General features: G+C 39.8%; 1 long non-coding RNA gene across 1 annotated transcript; it reads right to left on the reverse strand.

Moving 5' to 3' along the window:
• Positions 1–275: 275 nt before the first annotated feature.
• LOC114434811 (uncharacterized) lies at positions 276–6,503 on the reverse strand. Its single transcript, XR_003670509.1, has 3 exons — positions 6,367–6,503; positions 1,776–1,827; positions 276–1,634 (listed from the first exon to the last, which is right to left on the reverse strand). It is a non-coding gene; the product is annotated as an uncharacterized LOC114434811 (long non-coding RNA).
• Between the last annotated feature and the right edge of the window lie 425 nt (positions 6,504–6,928).

Here is a 6,928-nt window from a genome sequence, read left to right on the forward strand (position 1 = left end):
TTACTGTTGAACACAATAATCGCACTGTGTTGTTTTCCAGATCAGTTTAACAAGACATCACAGCACACAGCGGATTCTGAATGTACTTTTCTGTATTTGTTCAGTGAAACAGACAAGACCTTTTTTATTTCCATATTGTCCTTTCATATTAATAGATCAATAATAGTGATAGATACTGTATACAGAGGTGAATTCTTAGATCAGGTAGTGTCATAATTTTATCAGCTGGCTTGACTTGTAGTTGCATTACTTACCTGTATTTTGTGTATGCCCCCAATTTTCTGCTGAAATCACTGCTATTAAATGCAGATTAATCCAGATTAAGAATCCAATGTTTGACAATGACTTAGTTTATTAAGGTTTGGTGGAAGTTTTTTTTTGTTAGTTTTGCATCTTTATGCAATACAGGGTTTTGTGGGTGTGTGGTAGAATTGCAGAACATTGTACCCAACAAACTTTACATAATTTGCTTTTGATTGGTTAATTTTCTCCTCTCTGACTCAATCTGCCTGCTTGTCAGTCTTTCAAATCCAAGGCTCATCCAGCCCAGAGTCATTTTATAAAAACAAACACCACCAGATCTATTTGCACTGGAGCGATTTTAAAACACAAATTATTCATGTCAGAGCCACTGCTGGATCCTTATTTAATGACAGGTTAAATGTTTGTCTGATAACGCTGCACTGTGCATTTTTTTGTATAAATCAATACACCAAGGTAACAAATAAATAGGTAATGTTGAATTTTCAGGCCTCATAAATAAAAGGAGAATTAAATGAGCAGGAAACAGAGTGGCCCTCTCAGAGCAGCACTCCTGATGATAGTGACCATTCAACTTCATTAGGCACTATCGACACATTTGTTCCAAACTTAATCTCCGAGCAACAACAGCGCCACTTGGCCTTTTGGACAGCGTCAATGGGATTTCATGCCTGGCCACCCCATCTGCAACAGCATGGCAAAACACAAAGAGCTAACGCCGTACAGAAGTACCTCAGTCAATGATTTTTGAAGTGTAATTTCTCTCTGTTGGCCCTGACAACCTGGACACCAGAAGATAAATAGCTCTTCTTTTGTGGAGAGACACTATATGCAAAGCAAAAGTGGAGTGGCCATTCATTCTGGCACGGCCGGCTTTTACTGTACGGTTTGTGCTAATTTGGATTTTTTTTTTGGAAAGCAACCCCATCACCCTGCAAAAAAAATTATATGTTTCCAGATTATAATTTGTATAATAGCCTTTTAATTATCATACTGCTGTCTGCAGAGTGCAGAGCATACAAAGAGGGGGTATGCCTGCAAATAAAAGTACAACCAGACTCCTAATTTAGGTTTACCTGAATCCATAAAAATGCTCAATAATCTAAAAAAAAGTATTCCAGAAAAGATTCAGAGAAGGGTGACCCTGTATAGTGGCCTTTTGAGAAATCACTGCGCTGCGAAATAATTGGCCGAGTACGCCAATTTACCACCTCCAGACTAGAAACCTCAGACTTCATGGCAGAATGATCAAAGCTGCCACACTCTCCAAGTGTTTCCTCCACACACAGCGTTTCCAAAGAGACTTGTTTTTTTGTCTTTCATCTTTCAATTCAGATTTCTTTCCCTTTCTCTGCTTTCAACTGTCTGCTCCTCTGTTCGTGGATCAAACGAGAATTGGAGGGGAAGGAAAGGAAGGAAATAAATAAATAAATAAATCAGAACGCTGTAAATCAGAGGAGCATTCATTGCATAAATAATGATGTTTCCATGGCAATAATTAATATTGCTCATACCTTATGTGCAGTACGGCTGCAACAGATTGTCTCTACAGTCAGACGGATGGGCCTGCATTGAAAGAAACAGAGGAGGCCCACTGTAATGACGAAAGCATAATCTTTGTACACAACACAACAATAACTCCACCTGAATGATAAATATCAGCTAAATCATCATAGTCTACCACTATCTGGTAATACTGTCACATTGCAGATACTGATAATAATAATTTGAATCCAAATTGTTGAGGAATTGTTGCAATTTGTAGGCAAGTGTAAATTGCTTAAACTTTGCAAAGATGTGTAATATTTTTATATTCTGTAGAAACTGACATTTATCTCAATCTGAAAAAAGTCTTATGTTTCTTTTACTTTCACAGAATAATAAAGCCAAACCTGTTTCACATTTCTTGCCACTGTCTGCCTGAATACAGCAAATGCAAAGATCAGTCTTCCATATCAATTGTGCGTATTATCCATCTATTCAAACTTCCAGCAGGGTGTATCATTACGACTATTACTTGCTCTGTAACTTACGAATCCCTTGTGCTAACACATGAGCAAAGCCTGTTGTTGTCAGTGTTGGTACCAAATGAGATGAGATGCAGTGATAAACAACATGCTAAATGTTAAATGTACATGCTAAATCTGCTCTATCTGTGCTGTTCTTAAAACAACTGCAATTATACCTGAATGCCTGATGTCATTTAATTAATTCAATATAATGAAATCTTGCAGAATAATTTCAATGAATCCTTAGTTTCATGTTTTATTAGATTTAAATACTTTTTTTTATTGTTGTTTATACAGGGGTTTATTTAATCTATACTCTAAATCTGGATGAGGATTAACCAAGATAATTTTAGCTGGATAACTCAGAATCAAAGTCAAACTAATGCTAGAAATCCCCGCAGGCCACATGTGTGTAGATATATGTGCACACACTGTACATGCATCACTGTACACCTTTTCACATACCCCCCCTTCCTGTCTCTGACATCCATCTCTTCCCCAGACTAAAGAAGACCCACCGGGCCGGGTGAAAAACCATTATTGCCAGCCTTTTTTCATCTTAACTATGATGCTTAGTCAAGCATCAGCATTAATCAGGGTGAGAGTGAGTGAGAGAGAGAGAGGGAGAGCAAAGCAACAAAGAGATCAGACCTGAGAATACACAGAAGAGGCCACCAAGTGGACCACAAATCACCCTCTTATCTCCACGAGATGAAAGACTTGTTTTCTCCTCTGCCAGTAAACACAATTATGCATCTGAACATACTCTCAGAAGATCATTCAACGACAAATCTTCACCATCTCTAATTATGTGCAGTGTAAACAGATAAGAGCTGCAGTCTGGTAATCTATTACCTTTTGTGGTAGAGCAATACAGAGCTCAAAATCTCAATCACCTAATTTAACAAGTGGCCTATAATCGGTTTCTATTACTATAAATACTGTGACAATTTAGATGGTAAGAAGGAAATTTTCACTTAAAGGCGTAGTTTTATTAGTGTTTGACTCCATTACTCCATCCAAGTTGTATAATAGCAGTTTGCACATTAGGTGTAATAGATGACAGGAGGAGTGGAAGGAGCAGCCAAACTAATCAAAACACAGCAAACAGATGAACTGGATTCCCTCTGACCTCATGTTTTACCAGCACTGCTGCCACTGTCGCTGTCACCATCACCTTTCTCTCTACTTTTAGTGTGTCACATACGGAAAGCCCCTCTCTGCATCACCATGTTCTATGTCCAACTGTCCCTCGGGGTATCTACACTTCAGGGGCAGGATGTTGTGTCGCCATTTGACTTTGTACTTGTTCTCTTTGTGCCCACCTTACAATAGAGTACCTGAGAGAGCTGCAGTGGTCAAATAAGAGGAGAAGTGAAGGGATGAGAGAAAAACAAAAACAACAAAAAACTTTCTTTTCTGATGCAACTTGCAAAACTTTCGTTTCTAAAGCATCAATAAAACTTCTCCAAACCTGTGTGCAACAACAACAACGCACCACATTTGGATTCTCTGTGAATGCAGCCATTAGGTTTTGACAGAGGTGCAGGTGTGCAAACATGCTATGCCTGTGTAAGTGCATTTCTTATCACACACATATATTTCATATTATATGACAATCACAGGATTGTACAATCCCCACTACCACTGTACAATATAATAGCATTACAAAATGTAACATTGCGCAATAAAAGCCTGATTGAATGTACAGTTAAATGTTTAAAGTTGTCCAATTGAACAATGTGCAATAGTAGCAGGGACGACACTTGCTACCAGTGTTAATTTTGTCAACGATAACCTTAACAAAAACTTTTCGTTGACGAACTTTATTAAACCACGTAAATATAAGAAGCTCTGACAACGCAAATTAAAACAAAATCTCTGCTCATTGTGAACTGACGAATAAAAACATGACGAAAAAGATGACGCTCACCCACCGGACAATCTAGGTTACAACCATCCTCCCTGCCATGATTGCTTTACTTTTTAACCAATTACTCATCTTAACTCAGGCGCAAACTCTCAGTCTGTCTAATGGCGGAGCTCATCGAGTTATGTAGCTATGAGCGACTGACCTGCTTATTTACTCTTGGACTAGACAGCCTCGGTATCAGTCATATCATTTGTTCCATAACCATAAATGTAATATTATGTTGCACATCAAAGCATAAACGTAACCATACGTCATATCTGGCGGATGTATTATTGACTAAATTTGGCATTTCTTTAAATGGGGTTGTGTTACTGCATGATCTCCAACACCATCTTTACAATCGTGCATAAAACAAGGTGACTGTAAATGCACAGAGTTATGGCTAATATTAGCAAGCTTGTTACTTCTGGGAACTTTTGGGAATGGGAAGCCTCCTGCCACTAGCTCACTGCAATAAGCTAATGTAGAAAAAGCAAAAAGCCAATCTGATATCAAACTTGATATTAGCTAAACTACCAGACAAACTGTCAGAGTAATGGAGCATTACTAGAAATTGATAATACAATATAAAGGCTCAATTATTATTTCTTGTTACTGAAAAAGTAACACATTACTGCAAGCTGAATATCCTTTCAGGGAGAACAGTTGTGATTAAATCAGTGGAATGACGCCTCTACAAATACAACAACCAAGTGGGATGAAATGCACAAAAGGATTGCTACTGGCTGAGTTACGAATCAGGCTCCTGATAAACATGCCATAAATTTTCATAAGGCCAAAGATGGGAGTGAAGTGTTTTTTCACACTCTGTCTGAAAGGTACTTTGTTCTGGAGTGCGATGAGATCATTTGCACATCCACTTTGCAGCCTCTTACAGACATACTCAGTTGTGTTTGGTTGGTCTGGATTCTTACCCCACAGCATTCAACATCCCATCTCTCTCTCTCTCTGTCTCTGTCTCTCTCTAGCTGGGTGACTCAGACTCCGCTCTGCTCCTACAGATCCAGCATGGTCTGGGCTCACCATTTGAGCTTCCATTAACACTGAACTGTGAAGAAACCGGGGGCCAACCAAGACTCCTGGGCATCTAATTCATCCTCCTCTACATGTACCATTGAGAAACCAAGCCTCTGGGGAGAGCAGACGACTCCTGCTTCATAGTGTAATCTCTGCTCATATGCGAGCGTAAGCAGACTACCCACTTCTCCATCCCCACCCTACCCCTTCGTACCCCACCCCACCCTCCTGGAATGAACAGCCTGAACTGTAGAAGGCATTCTTGGCTCGTAGGGTGCACTTTTAAAAAAACGCTCCTTGATACTCGAGCGGTCATTGACTCAGGAAGGATAGAAGAGACAAATTGTGCCCCTGTGTCTAATCTAACAACTCTGATCTGATGACAAATGTGTGTAAGACAGCAGCTCAACAAATTCTCAAAAAAATTAAAAAACAAGCAGTAAGATCTTAGAGTTGCATTCATGTAATCATTTTTTTAAATAATTACATGAATGCCTTGTCTGAAACAGCGAATAGAGGTCTTAGCAATAATTTTTCCATATGTATCTTTGAAAAGAAGTATAGATCCATTAGGTATGATGGTGGAAAGGCCACTTATTTAGTAGAAATAGGTTGCTGACGCGGGTGAGTGGAGTGAGTGGAGTGATTAAGGGTGTCCAGGGTTTCAAAATCACAGCGGCTCCCACTAACAGAGACATGTGAATAACTCTAAGTGACTCTTAGCCTGTAACGTGTTCCCGTGCACTTACATTTTGCCTGGTGCCTCGTAATCTTTCCTTTGATAAATAGGTTATTCACATTTTATGTTTACTGCCTCTCCCGGGGGTTAGTGATCAGCTACAGTTTGCAGACTTCCAGGGGGAAATGTACCATACTCTCAGTTTTTCCTGGCTTCCTTTTCACATGGTTCTCCTTACACCCTCAGCTACTCCTGTCTGTCTCCCTGTTCTGAACCCCCCATGAGATTTAATGAGGTTTGCTGTGTGAGGCAACTGGACTGACGCTTCAGTCTTGTTAACTTTGTCCAGCATTTACTGTGCTATGGAATAGGTTACTGCTGGAAATCAACGAGTCAGCCTTACCCCCTCAACATGGTGATTTAATGCGTTCCACACCTTTATTGATCCTCTCCCAATGCTTACTCACCTCCTCTGTTTGAGCCCTTTTGCCCAGTTTCTGTACCCAAGACATGCGGACCAGATGTGGAGATCCCTACTTTCACTCTCATGTTGTTTATCTTGGATCCCCGATGCTGCTTCAGTGAACAGGCCTGTGAAGCAATACTTGGAAGCAAACGTAAAAAATGACCTGTTGAGTCAATATATCACCTCAGTGCTGACGGTTTCCAGTGGTGAGGTGTATAAATAGAGGTTATGGAGCTGATGATGTACATGGGGCAAAAGGGCATAGGGAACATTTGGTTCCCTGTGGGAAACTGTCCTCCCGCTACTCCATTATTACTCAATGTGTCACCTACTACCTTGTGCTTTGACAACTGAGACATGTGAACCTTCTTTCAGCCAGCTGACTATTGACTGCATGACGCAATTTTTTTTTTTAATGATCTGTATTGAAAATTCAGACATAAGATCCATGTTTTTGTGCACTAATACCTAATTCATAGCTTTGTGCAGTGCCCTCAGTGAAAACATTTTAATCATTAGAGCATCTAAGCAATGGAAGTGTGACTATCACATATTACACATTG

This window comes from Parambassis ranga, chromosome 4 (genome assembly GCF_900634625.1).
Source record: "Parambassis ranga chromosome 4, fParRan2.1, whole genome shotgun sequence".
NCBI classification, from domain to species: domain Eukaryota; kingdom Metazoa; phylum Chordata; class Actinopteri; family Ambassidae; genus Parambassis; species Parambassis ranga.